The 14,741-nt window shown below is 33.9% G+C and overlaps 2 long non-coding RNA genes across 3 annotated transcripts in view; one reads left to right on the top strand and one right to left on the bottom strand.

Moving 5' to 3' along the window:
- LOC138715387 (uncharacterized) overlaps window positions 1–14,741 on the top strand; it is a 37,064-nt gene that overhangs the window by 20,318 nt on the left and 2,005 nt on the right. The window contains exon 2 of the long non-coding RNA XR_011336272.1: window positions 7,917–14,657. This is a non-coding gene — a long non-coding RNA (uncharacterized lncRNA). The remainder of the gene's footprint in view (window positions 1–7,916; window positions 14,658–14,741) is intronic.
- LOC138715386 (uncharacterized) lies at window positions 934–14,362 on the bottom strand. 2 transcript variants are annotated; one of them, XR_011336271.1, is made up of 3 exons: window positions 14,244–14,362; window positions 7,992–8,128; window positions 934–1,524 (listed from the first exon to the last, which is right to left on the bottom strand). It is a non-coding gene; the product is annotated as an uncharacterized lncRNA (long non-coding RNA). The 2 variants fall into 2 exon arrangements; XR_011336270.1 differs by having other exon boundaries at window positions 14,183–14,319.

Genomic DNA, 14,741 nt, shown 5'->3' with positions numbered 1-14,741 from the left:
CTTCCTATGTAAACTTGGCAACATCCGTTCACGTACAAGCCGTGCTCTTTTCAAGAAGGTTACAGAAATTTCACGCATGCGCAGGAGAAAATTATGTCTTTCGCTGGCCGCTTATGACTCATCAAGAGCACAAAGCATTAAGTGAACAGTGAATCTATCCTACAGATGTCAGGTGCATCGATGCCTATCGTTTACGTGCTATATCTCTAGGAGAAAGTTTAATAAGTCTGTATTTCAGCCTGCAGGTGTCAGCATCTCACTGTCAGAACGTTTACTTTATGTGGATGTGTGTACAGTGCTGCTACGAGAGTGTAGCTTGTGAATTACTATACTTCAGTGTCGGCATATAGCATAGTTTGGCTTTCAAAGACATGCTGGCTGAATGTGATGGTGATATGAATTTAAATATCTGTATGGTGGTGTATATTATTTAAAAATAATATTTACTGGCATGTATTTATAGTAATCAATCTATGCGAATGGGATTACAGTACTGGTATAGGCTATAGTGTATCAGTGAGTTGTGAATCAAAATACTGTATATTACTGAACACACGCTTTTGTAAATTGTTTTATGTATTAATTTTTAACAAACGTAAACAGTGAACTCTGTTCAAGTAATTTTGAAGAGTAAAGAACTGGGTAAATTGGCTTTCCAGGAAAAATTGGAAATAAAAAGACTAGGTTTCATTATTATTATTATTATTATTATTATTATTATTATTATTATTATATGTTGTTTTGAATTTATATACGGTTTTTTCGACAGTGAAACATTGGAATCATGACATTTTATATTAGGCTAAGACGTACGATTTCAAATTCTCTTCGATTTTGGAACACAAAATTGTGAACACACATAATGTTTTATCACGAGCCGCCACTGGGTAGGTGGGTGGGTAGGTAGGTAGATTATTAACCGCTGGAATACAATTATTCATGGCATCATCAGTGTACATTAATCTAACAATGATACAATAATTTTACAGTCATGTTAATCTATGGTAACATGTCACATGCTTATTTAATAGAATACTAGTTACTTAGAATATACCGGTAATGTATTTAATCACTAAGGAAATAACGTACTACTAATTCAGTCAGTAATGCATAACACACTAGAATAGTTACTTGTAAATAAGATGCTGAGTTTATTTTAAGAGATACACAATTAATTATTTTGTAATCACACACTAGCAGACAATTGATTTTCTTTCTTCTGAGTCTTGATGCTGCCTCTCTTCCAGTAGGGTCTCCAGGCACATGGAACAAGAGAGAACAGAAGGGCAGTACACACAAGAATAAATGGTTAAAATTTAAAACTTTATATTTAAATATTCCTTTGTGCACATTGGTACAGTGAAAACATATCTGCCTTCCTTATCTGAAGTCTCATCTACGACGACAACGATCAGTTTGCCTTCCAAAGCCATTTTAATGTTATGTATCGCCGTGAGGTATATAGGTAGGCACTCATTTCTCAATCTTGAACTTGCAGGTAGATCACCCGAGCCATGCACATACCTTTAAAGATAGGAATAATCGAATTAGTTTTATGTAGAAGTATAGTACCAGTAGTACACACATTTTTGTACCGGTAGACCTAATATCTATAAAACAAACAAGGCTCTAAAATATGTAAAAAAAATTCGTAGGCTTAAATATAGGAATATTAAACAAAATAGTAAAATTTTGATAGTTTAAAATATTTTCAAATCCTTAGTTTCATTTTTATTTTAATCCAGTAGTACTTTTTCAAATATTCTCGCACAGCTGGATGATCCAGTTTATTTATTGGAATGTTGGCTCGTAAACACATATTCAGTGTCTTCGACAAATTCGTTTTTTTTCTTCACGAGCATTCTTTGCTTTGCTTTCGAGCTCTGAAATTGTTGTCTTCTGTTTAACCTCACGTTGTTGTTCTGTTGTTTTTGAAAGGAATCTTTCTTTGCACGTACGTGTTGATTGGATTTTATGTAAATTTAAAAGGCATATTGAGAACCGATAAGCTAGTACCTATATTAAATGAGGGTAAACAGGGTCCATCTATGCTTATCTTTAGAACAATTAACATAAGTTATTTGTCACATTTTATTTAAGTTGAACGTTTTCTGTTCGACAGAGCCATCTTCAGAAGCTATGCCCTTGAATACATGAATATATATATGGATTAGTTAGTGCGTGTATGTAATCTGATATAATATAAGCACTGACCAAGTTGTAAACTTCTGTTATAAATACAATTGTAAGATCTGGTAATTATGATTGAAATTAAAACATCAATAAAATGCTTATATAAGCTGTTGCATCAATAAAATATTCAAATGTTAAAATGAAGTGCGGACTACAACTTGTTGAACCATCTGTGGCAAGGGATGGAAAACCACACGATTCCAATGTAGTGTCTTGTATGGAGATAAACTCAAAAAATGTGTGTTACAGTGATGGACCAAAGACATCGGAACCATCACTGTAAAACACATTTTTTTGAGTTTATCTCCATACAAGACACTAATTTTTATCGAGTTAGTAAAGGCGTTTGACAGAATATTAAGGAACAAGCTCCGTTCCATAATTACAAATAAAGGATTTCCAAATCATATACCGGTAATTAAAGTTGAACAGAGTTTATATGTAAATACATCCATAAGTATGGAAACTGGTAAAAATGGAAACGAAATATATGTAAATCAGGGAGTGAAACAAGGTTGCCCTTTATCCCGAACACTTTTTAACGTTTATATTGACGCAATCGTTCGTGAATGGCAAAGTATACCTTTCAAGAATTTTATTATTAATAACCGCATTTTAAATACTATTTTGTTTGCTGATGATCTGGTCATTTTTAATGATTCGGAAGATGGTTTACAATTAGCAACAAATAAACTTATAAATATAATAAAAGAATATAATTTAAAGATATCATCAGCCAAAACCAAAACTATGACCTTCATAGGTAAATACCATTTAAGAGCTAAAATAGTCATAGAAGGCAAGATAATCGAACAAGTTAACTCCTACAATTACCTAGGGTGCAATGTATCATACTGCCAGAAAAACGATATAACTTATAAAGTGAATAAGTTCCAAGGAATGTGTGGCACTATAAGAAGGATCTTAAGACATAAAACTTTGAAGTCCACACAACTTAAATTTCATAAAGTTATGTCAGTCCCTATGCTCACATACGGCACCGAGAACTGGATTTTGAATAAATCAGACAGAAGGAAGATAAAGGCTGCAGAGATGAGATTTTTGAGATCAGTTGCAGGGTTTACTCTCCTAGATCATAAAAGATCTGAAGACATACGTGCTGAAATTAAGATTTTTAACCTCAATGATAAATTATTACAATGTAATAAAGACTGGAAAGAACATATTGAACATATGCATGAAGACAGGTTCCCAAAATTACTTTTGAACTATACCCCAGTTGAAAGACGGAATATAGGTAGACCTTATAATAGATGGGAAGATCAATTTCTCTCAGAAGGAACGGACCAAATAACCCAAACCGTGATGATGATGATGATGATGATGATGATGATGATGATGATGATGATGATGATGATGAGACACTACATTGGAATCACGTGGTTTTCCATCCCTTGCCACAGATGGTTCAACAAGTTGTAGTCCGCACTTCATTTTAACATTTTAATTTCAATCATAATTACGGTACAGTACCAGATCTTACAATTGTATTTATAACAGAAGTTTACAACTTATTCAGTGCTTATATTATATCATATTACACACACGCACTAACTAATCCATATGTATTCATGTATTCAAGGGTATAGCTTCTGAAGATGGCTCTGTCGAGCCGAAAACATTCAACTTAAATAAAATGTGACAAATAACTTATATCAATTGTTCTAAAGATAACCATAGACGGAACCTGTTTACCCTCATTGGATTTTATGTGTTTTTCCAATACATCTCTTTTCTCCCACAACAACCTCTTATTACACAATATGCACATCAAAATATTTGAATTGCTTACATAGAACTGCTCACTTTCATAGCTTTTCACTCGTTTAATAGTAATTTTGTCTCGGCCCATCTTCATGCAGTTCATGTGCAACTTGCAAAAATTAAACAGGACAGAGAAACAAACAAGTCAACAATTACTTTTAAATACATCAAGTTCAATTTAAATTTCTTCAGCAACAATGAGGACGCAGTTTATTTTATAAAGAATGAACGAAAGCAAAGGATGTCCTAGTGCAAGATAAATTTAAGGGCTGGCCAAAGTGCATGCAAAATTAAAAAAGAAAATCATGAAATTATAATTTCGCAGTTATTCGCAGAAACTTATATACAGAGGGTGCCAAAAAATGTATACACTCTTTAATAGCTCATAACTTAACCACTTTTTTAAATTTTTTCAAGTGTGACTGCTTAAAATAATGGCTGAAGTCAGACTAAACTTTGAGGGGAAAAAAAAATTCATTCTAAAGTGCTACTGGAAGACTGAGAACATAAGTGAAGTGCAAAGATGGTTTAGAATGGGTTTCAACGAGATTCACCAACGTGACTCACAATTGCTCGTTTGCGAAATAAGTTTGAAGATGAAGGAACTGTTTAGAATAGCCATAAGAACAATTCCAGAAGAACACGAACATCCACCAGCCTCACAAGAGAAAGAGAAGTCATCGAAAGGTTTCAGCAATCTCCTAGAAAATCTGTTCGACAAGCTGCTCGTGAGACAAAACTTTCAAAATCGAGTGTCCATCGCGTTTTGAAGCGTGCTCAATGGAAAAGTTTGATTAGTTCACGCTCTCAATGAAGATGATCATGACCGAAGAATTGAATTTTGTGAGTGATACCAAGCAAAATGTGCGTAGGACAATCAATTTCCGTACAAGATTGTTTGGCGTGATGAGGCTACGTTTAAGTTAAATGGCACAATTAATCGTCACAATTGCACCTACTGGGCATCTAACAATCCTCATGTGACAGTGGAACACCCTGTGAACTTACCAGGAGTTACAGTGTGGTGTGGTTTGTCAGCATTTGGTTTAATTGGAACTTTCTTTTTTGATGGTACCATGACTGGTGCAATTTACCTCAACTTGCTAAAGAAATCCACCATGCCATGCATCGAAGAGATGTTTAGGAATGAAGAATGGTACTTCCAGCAGGATGGAGCACCTCCCCACTACCATGCGACATGAGGGCCTATCTTAACAGCCACCTGCAGAACAGATGGATAGGACGAAGAGGTAGTAATGAGTACTCCCCTTGCTTACCAGATTTGACTCCGATGGATTGTTTTCTGTGGGGACATATCAAGCACATGTTTATAGCACAAAACCAGCTACAATCGATGAGTTGAGAGCAGTCATTGAAGGAGAATGTGCCCAAATACCAATAGGAATAGTATTTAGGAACGTTTTGGATTCCATTGGTCAGCGTTATCAGCTGTGCCTGGACCACAATGGCCAACAATTTGAATGCTTTCAATAAATGACTGGTTTCTACATTAGTTTATATTATTTTTAATTTTGAAACTTTTCTGTATCATAATATTTCTTAACGTTGTAATCATTGCAAGAGTGTATACATTTTTTGGAACCCTCTGTATTTCTCATTTTGTACTCAATTTCGCATTTTAACGCGGATTAGAAAATCACTGTAAGATATGAAATTCTCTCTCTAATGCATAATTATGTGATTACGTAGCATTGGACACTTTTCACATTTATCGCAACTGCGAAAATCTACCATATCTACTAGTGACCTAACCCTAATCCATTTAGATGGTTGTAATATTTTAAAATAAACCAAATTTCACATTGCTATGTTCTATATTTACACCTTAGGCCATGGGGCGGCACTAAAATAATGTGAGGAAAAGAGAAGTCTCATCTTCAAAAAGGTTGAGAAACTCTGAACTACTGTATATAACACTCTTCGCATTAGTAGGCCTATTTGGTATTAAGTTTTTGGTATGAATAGGCCTACATTTTTGTTCGAGGATGAGAATATCATACATTTTTAGCATAACAGAGTTCAAGAAGTCTCCACTAAATGCTGCACTTGTCAAAGCATACATGTGCTGCTATCTGTCGAGTGTTGTGTAATCTACTTGTAACTGAATAAGCAACTAGCGTTATCTGCATATAACTGAATACTGTGGAAGAATTTATGTCAATGGGTCCACACCTGTGGAGTAACAGTTAGCGCATCTGGCCGCGAAACCAGGTGGCCCGGGTTCGATTCCCGGTCGGAGCAAGTTACCTGGTTGAGGTTTTTTCCGGGGTTTTCCCTCAACCCAATATGAGCAAATGCTGGGTAACTTTCGGTGCTGGACCCCGGACTCATTTCACCAGCATTATCACCTTCATCTCATTCAGACGCTAAATAACCTAAGATGTTGATAAAGCATCGTAAAATAACCTACTAAAATAAAATAAAGTTATGTCAATGGGCAAGTACATGTAACTGAAGGGAATCAATTGAAAATGGAAGAGTTCATTATTTATATGCATTGGAGTGCATTAAAACATATTGATTTAATTTGTATCACTTTGTCATGGACGCACTTGCAGTTGTTGAGGTTACTGAGTCATGTTGTCAGCATAGCATTTGCTTATGAAAAAAAATGGTGTAACTCCTAAACTGCAAGAGATGAATCAAAATAAACTGCATTTTTGAAAAGGTCGCATTTATTAGCTTGCAATATGCCCAAATCCATCTTTCACGATTTAGCCGTAGCAAGCAGCTATGTAAAATTAGCTCTGTGTAATTATTATGTTATAACAATGTACTATTTTATTTTGAGAATCAAGTTAATATAATTTAACATGTTCCTATAAATACGCTATAAGTAGGCCTATTAAGTTGTTTAGTCAGCTATCCAAAAACAGGTCTAGATCTCACAAGTGACACCAACAAGGCATCACTCATAAAGCAACTAGGCCAGGAGAAAATGGGGTAGGTTGGCCAGTTTCTTTCCCCCTCCATTGCATACATCACTGACTAGTTACGTATTATACTAATCAAACTTCAGTTGTATACAAACAATATTGTTCATCCTCTGACACATATTGTTAAGTGAGATATACTACCTGATAATTAAAATCCTGTGTTTGGTTACCTAAAGCCTCCAAGCAACCCACAACAGTGTAGGTATATATGGAGTATAGCTCAGTGCCATTCAGCACTACTTAGTTCAGGTTTGCTGTTCAGTGAACATACAAAAACAAAACAAAACTAGGTGTTTTGAAATTAGTGGTACAATAGAAGAATTTGGTGGCGAGCACGTCATTAGGAAAGAAGAGAATGTATTTTATCAGAAAGACGAAAAAAATTTTCATTTGATACACTGTGATAATGCCAGCGAAATGAGTCCATTGTCCAGCACTGAAAGTTACCCAGCATTTGCTCTTAATGTAAGTTCATTATCTCCAAATCTAATCTTTCTGTCTGTGACAAACTGCTGTGTTGGGCTATAATAGAAAAGTACTTAACAATGAAGAAATGGGAGTTAACTGCGTAACAGTTGTGAAGAGTAACGTCAGTGTTGTACATTTATCAATAATCACGGTAACGATAAACAGCGTGGAAAAACAATGTAAGTATTGGGCCATTAAACTTTACCATTACATAGAAACAAACCTAACCTAACCTTTTAACCGTGAGGATCTGGTGGCTAGCCATCATAACAAGGTTTTGAGATCAATATATTAGCTTCAGTTTATTCTAAATTGGTTGTTACTGAAATTGTGTGTTTTATTAAATATCAAACTGTAATATTTTTCATGTCTAGATATTGTGATAGTAGGCCTAATTCAGTAATTCCCTGTATTGTTATTTATTTTTATTATTTTCCATGTTGAGCCTGAAGATAGTAATATTTTCCTATGTGAAGTAGGTAATACTGTGTTTTATGAAGTAATTTTTTTCAGCTGTTTTTATTGATGCTGAAGAGGATACATCTGAAAGAAGTGAGAAGTACACATACAGTTATTGGTCTTACTTACCAGACCTGATATTAGAGAAGGTCTTTTCATATTTGTCCATGAGGGAACGTTATTATGCTTCAATGGTATGCCGAACTTGGTACAGAGCATTTCATCTTCCATATGTCTGGAATACTTTCGTTTTGGATGATTCAAGTCTAACAAGAAGGAAATTTAATTGTTACTATGGTTGGCAGGTAAATTTTAAATTACTATGTCATCAAATACGGTAACAACTTTATTTTGTACACTCTGTATAATATAGATGTAGGTATATGACATTCTCAGAATTATAAGTGCACTACATAAAAAAAAAATAATTATGACGGATTCCTATGTCTGTTGACTTTCCCCCAACAATGTGCAGCGTTTGCGTGCTGAATCACTAATTGTCAATCACAGTGTGACTTGTAATTCGAGCTGTCATTTGTATTGTAGGTGAGCAGGTGAGTGATTTTTAAGGGTGGATGGATGAGAAATAGCATATGTTACTGAATTGCTTATTAATGTTCATATTTTTTGGATGTAGGACCTTGAAATTTGAAATATTAGTTTAAAACAGGATTTTCTGTACATTTTTTTTTTTTCTTTTTCAGAATTTTATGAATAATAGTTTTTATTTTTCAAATTATTTAAAACATTATGTATCTTTTTTCTAAACATTTGTTAAACCAATAAACCTAAAACTTTGTACATGTGCTACCCATACCTAAAATAACATTTCCCTGCAACCAAATATTTTATTTTGGCTTTATATTATTAAAAAAAGAATTAGGTATGAAACACTTTTTTAAATATTTTTTTCTTGTTTTGTAATTTTAAAAACTTACAAATATTATCAAAACAACATTTCGTTGCAGGGATTATAGATAATACAGTTTTATGTTTGTGTGCATAATTTCATATTTTTACTCCTCACTCAATAAAAGAATTGTATTCCAATGGATATCATCCCATTGTGGAATCCTGGGAAACGAGAATGTGGATGCATTAGCAAAGAAGGGCAGCACTGCTACTTACAGACCTGTTACTAAATCTACGTATTACTCTGTGAAAAGATTTATTAAATCTACATATTAGACTTCAACAAAAAAAAAATTGATAACACAATCTCAAGGGAAAAATTGGAACTCTCTGCATCATAATCCACAGTTAATTCCCGATTTACCAAGAAAATCGTCTGTAGCTGCATTTAGATTGGCAACAGGCCGTGACTGTTTGGCCAAACACCTGCATAGAATTGCAATATATCAGTCCCCAAACTGCCCATTGTGCAATTCAAACCAAGAAATGGATTCAGAACACCTCAAAATCTGTGCTTCAGTGGCTGACCATGATAATATCTTTGAAAAATATTGGAGTGCAAGAGGTCAAATGACTTCATTGTCAAACTTGACAAATTGAAGTAAACTCTGGTTTGATGACTTAGAGCTCTAATTGCTAGGAAAGCAAGAGATTTAGGGAAAGAGAGATGAGCTCAGTGTTGTCCGATCAACTGCAACTCATACAGTAAATAAAAACACAAGCTATAGAATGAAATCAGCATCATTGAGGTTGTAGGCACATTGCACCACAGGTCCACTTCAGTTTGTCACACCTGCTAAGAGAAAATATTTGTGATTGGCTGGTCATCTACATTGCTAATATTATGGAACCTTCCTAGATGACAATCATAGCAGAAATGAGGAATTCGTAATTGTGTCCGTATTGTAGGATGGTCTGTTTTATTGATTGTGATGTTTACACACACACATCCTCACATACTTTATTACTATCTGAAGGACGTGGGGAGAGGGAAAGAGAGGAGAGGCCAGAAGTTGGCATATTTTATGGGGTTTTACCACAGTGTAGTATATAAAGTCACGAAGCTCGAATTGTTGAGTGTACTAGAAACAATAGACTGTGCCGGTACTATTTCGCATTGTCTGTAATGAGGCGATAGTAGCGATCCTAGTGGTTAGCAACTATCTATGGATGCATATTTCCTACGTATTGAGCTTCATGACTGTATATACTAGACTGTGGTTTTACTCCAAATTGACAGGGTATAAAAGTATGTTATGTTGTTATGCTTTTTTTCTGGGCATTTCCATGTTTCTATGGTTGCTACACAACTAGCTCTCTTGTCTTCTGATAAGAGAACAGTATCTGCTGCCATTTATTATGGTACTTATCAAGCAGATGGTTGTCTGTCTTGGAAGATGGTTGATACCGGTAATATGCAAAGTTTGATGATAGGTGTGTAGAATTGGATAGGAAGCAGGTTGTAGCATTTTGTAATTTGCATTATTCTGAATTACTTTGAAAGATTTGAGAAATCACAATAAACCCAAATAAGCATAACTTGCCCTCGGGGTCGAATCTTGGACCTTCTGAATATAAGACGTATGCTAACCACAACGCCATTGTGCCATGTTAATATAACCTCGATCTGCTGTGTTGCGGAAAAACAATGAAAACACTGCCAAGCAAGAAAAGAGTACACAGTAAGGACAGTTACAATATATCACAATGTGTTTATCAAGTGTGAAGACTTGTATATATTATCAAATTTTGTGATGCAGAGAAGAATGGTGTCATGATATCATTAGAAAAACCAACAGAAAGAGGCTATCAGAATGTTAGGCATTAAGTTAGTAAAGCAACAATATGCAAAGTACACAAAGAAGGCAGTTGTCATCAGTAACTGAGTGTACTGATTGATTGTTGTTTATTTGTATTCCTTCTGCGCCAATGCTGCCAGTCACCAGGTCTGTGGTCTGCTTAGCCAGGTAATAACTCAAAATGTTGTTAATTTATAGTTTAAAAACATTACATTGATACTTCATTAGGTCTCTTAGGTAGAATATGAATAGTGGCGTCTTAAACACAAATACTGAAGTCATTTTTTAGTTTTTCCTGCTTCTTTGAATTCAAAACCATTTCCTGCTGAAAATGTAATTAAACATATTCATTAATTCATTCATAATGTTCTGCCCAAGGGGAGGTCTTTCACTGCAAACCTAACATTCTCCAATCTTCCCTATTTTCCTCCTTCCTCTTAGTCTCTACATATGACCATGTAACATTCAACTTCAATGGTGTCTGGTTTTTCGAGAAATGAATTCAGTTCATTATTATTATTTATATTTTTATTTTTTTAGTTTTATATTTTAATATAAATATTATGGGGAATAAGCTCAGCATGCATTGTATTAAAAGTAGTTTATTTTGATTTAAAATGTGGGATATCAAAGACTTATTGTTGATTTAGGTGTGTTTGTGTGTTTTTTTGTATGTGTGTTGTGTGTGCGTGCGTGCCTAAAATTCGTATAAAACATTTAATTTAGGACTACAGTTGGTATAAAATATTTCATTTTTTAAATTCCTTGAACTAAAAACTTACAAAAAATTGGTTATGTTAATTTGTTTTCTATAAAAAACAAGCTTATAAATATTTTTATGGTAAGTAGGTAGCTACCATACTAGGTCTATGTATAAATAAATTGGCCTGCCGATTCAGAGTTGCACTCGGACAAGGGTTCGATTCCCGCTTGGGCTGATTACCTGGTTGGTTTTTTTCCAACCATAAGGCGAATGTCAGGTAATCTATAGCGAATCCTCGGCCTCATCTCGCCAAATACCATTTCGCTATCACCAATCTCATTGACGCTAAATAACCTAGTAGTTGATACAGCATTAAATAACCAAGTAAAAGAAAAAAACATCAAATATCCTAGGAAAGTTAAAAAAGCTTGCGGTGGTGAAGGATTTAAAATGCCTATGATGTTCAAGGAAGGGAAGTACTACACATGGCAGAAAAAGTGAACATTGGTGTATACATCACGTGACATTACACAGGAAATATCACCACATATGATTGTAAACAACCGTGGATATTTTAAATCTGAAAGTGTATTTTTGTGTAATCAAATGTTGTTTTGTATAAGAATAGGTAGTATCTTTCACAAGAAGTGATGCCTTGTAGTACATTTAAAACAGTTAGTAATCAACATGACAAATGTTCGTGTGTGACGTTCGTGGATCACAACATATTTGCAATATTTTATTTGTTAATGACACTGTTATTTTTTTTTAAAGTTTGTGATTTAGCAGTTACATGTACTACACAAGTGTCTTAATAGTTTGGAAAACAACTGAATGCTTTTATATCATTTGGCACAATAATATGAACATTTTCCATTTTGGTACGTAATAAATTAAGTGGCAAGAAGAATTTGGTGGCGAGCACGTCATTAGGAAAGAAGAGAATGTATTTTATCAGAAAGACGAAAAAAATTTTCATTTGATACACTTAAAATGTTTGCATTCATTGATTGTAATGTGTAGAGAATTGTAAAGCATGCACTCATAATTTTTTATATTTTAAATTTGTGCTGACATTTATATTTTTTCATTTGTTAATTTCAAATTTTAATTACATCTAATGTATCTAGATGTGTTTTACTTAATGTAAAAATCAGAGGTAGACAAATTCCGGGCACCAGGTAACTGTGGCATCAAAAAATGTTTATGTGGCACCTGAGGGTTTTTTATTGATTTAAAAATTTTTTAAGACTTCGATTTATTTTGTCACTACGAATAACACATTATGTTAACAAAAGCAGTTGTAGAAATAAATTCGAATGTACTTTTTAAATTAATATAGTTACATTTGTTGCGCATTTCAAGATACTGTTCTACATAGCTTCAGAACATCTCTGAGAGCGTGTGTTTGCATTGCAAAGATGTTTAATATTGTTTAATATATTTCAGTGAAAGTGTCTTTATCTTAGTTCGATTGGTTTTTCCTTTGCATGTGTGGACAAAATGTGGTGACTTCTGAAAATAAAGGGGCTGGCTCCTGAAAATTTTTTATTTTTGTCTATCTCTGGTAAAAATTATATTTTATTATATTATAAGCTGCCTTTAAATAAATACTTTATTATTACTGTTATTAAGTCCAAGTGGTATTTTGTACATGAGTACTATTCCTGTTGTTCGCCAACTTATACATACATGCATAGAAATAAACAGACGTAAACACACAGTACTGGAGTGTGCAGGGAGACTACTGAATGTATCGTGAACTGTTGACTTGCAACAAGTGAAGCTAGTATGTTCGATGTACACCTTGTATTCAGACTAACCAAATGCAGGACTCTACTGATAATAGGTGAAATGCACTTATCAGCCAGAACCTCAATCAGAGGTGGTTATTATTAATTAAGTATCCAAAGATAGAGTTGCGGCATTGTTATGCAAAAATCTACCAGTTTTATACTACTAACCCTCGAATAATAACGTTATTCAACGTTAAAAAAAAAACAACACATTAAATACCTACCAGTACTGAAACATAACATAAAATACCTATGTTAAAAAATTATCATTTTTCCATTTTATTTCCGAAATTTAGTGGTTGTAGTAGTGGAAATATGTATTAAAATCGTATAGATTCATGTATTGTGACTTCAGTTTGAAGTTACTAATGTTTTGCATTAATTAATAAAACACCAAGATTCCCATATAATGCGCATCAAACGTTTGTTTAGAATGTTCATGTTGTGATTAGAGTAAGTCTTGTCTTAACAACAATAACATGACATTCTGGCCCTGGAAAAACTAGAATTTATATACGCAAATTTTCTACCTTGTTTATTATATCTTGAATTTTTTATTTGGCCGTTATTTTACATAATATAAAGCAAAAATGATTCGAAGAGAATCGGAAGAACTTGATAGAAGCAAAAATACAGCTAATGAGAAAGTTTTAGTAGAAGTGGCAGGCTTCTTTGTGATGTGTACTGCAATACGATTGGGTAACAATATAAAATATCTTAATCTTTGTACATTATTTTACAGTTGTTATTTATAAGTTTTCGTGTACATGAAACAAATAGAAATTTTAATTAAATGTACATTGTTTCATATTTCAGTTTCTTTGGTAATTGGGATGTTTGGCATGCCAGAATGTTAATCTCATACTAGTACATTTGTAACACAGGTTGTGAAATTCTGAAGACCGGAAATGTACTTAAATGTTTATTCTACAGACATCATATCAGTAAATTATTCTTAAGAAATTACTGGATTTATGCATTAAAATTTGTATAATAAAATGTATATTTATTTATTCGTTTATCTAAACAATAACAACTCCCTATATTAACAGGCTGCCACAAAGACAGAGCATATTGTACAACAGGCAGATGAAAGTACAAATAACATACCGGTATGTTTAAGTTTAAGAGAGTCACATAACAATAACAAGAAATGACAATAAATAATTACTAATTAATTATTTGAAGATCAATGTTAACCGTAGAGATGGTCTTGGAGTACAAATATGGACCTCCTCAGAGCTGCAAAAACAATGTCTTCAGTGGGAACCTTTTTGTCATGGTGTCCCGACAGATGGCAGCAGGGGCTAACCTGGTCCAGGTCCGACAGCATGGCGCCAGCTTTGTTTATATTGTATCCAAGGCTGTCTGCTTGCACTGAAAAGTAATTCAATTGCAATGCCGAAAACGTATTGTTGCGTTCCCCTGTGCGCAAACAGAGGTGGACACGTGTTTCCTAAAGACACTGCTGTACGAAAAAAGTGGTTGTTGAATATAAAGAGAGAGAAATGGACGTTAAGTAAAACTAGTGTTGTTTGTTCGAATCATTTCACTCCCGACGACTACATTTCATCTACGTTACGAGGTAAGCACATTTTAGATGAACTGTGCAATATATTAACATGCATACCGTATATAATTTTCATTTGGGTAATCATTTTAGAGCGAA

Source organism: Periplaneta americana, chromosome 15 (assembly GCF_040183065.1).
Source record: "Periplaneta americana isolate PAMFEO1 chromosome 15, P.americana_PAMFEO1_priV1, whole genome shotgun sequence".
Lineage (NCBI taxonomy): Eukaryota > Metazoa > Arthropoda > Insecta > Blattodea > Blattidae > Periplaneta > Periplaneta americana.
Note: the sequence above shows the minus strand (reverse complement) of the source record. Positions and strands in the feature narration are given on the sequence as shown.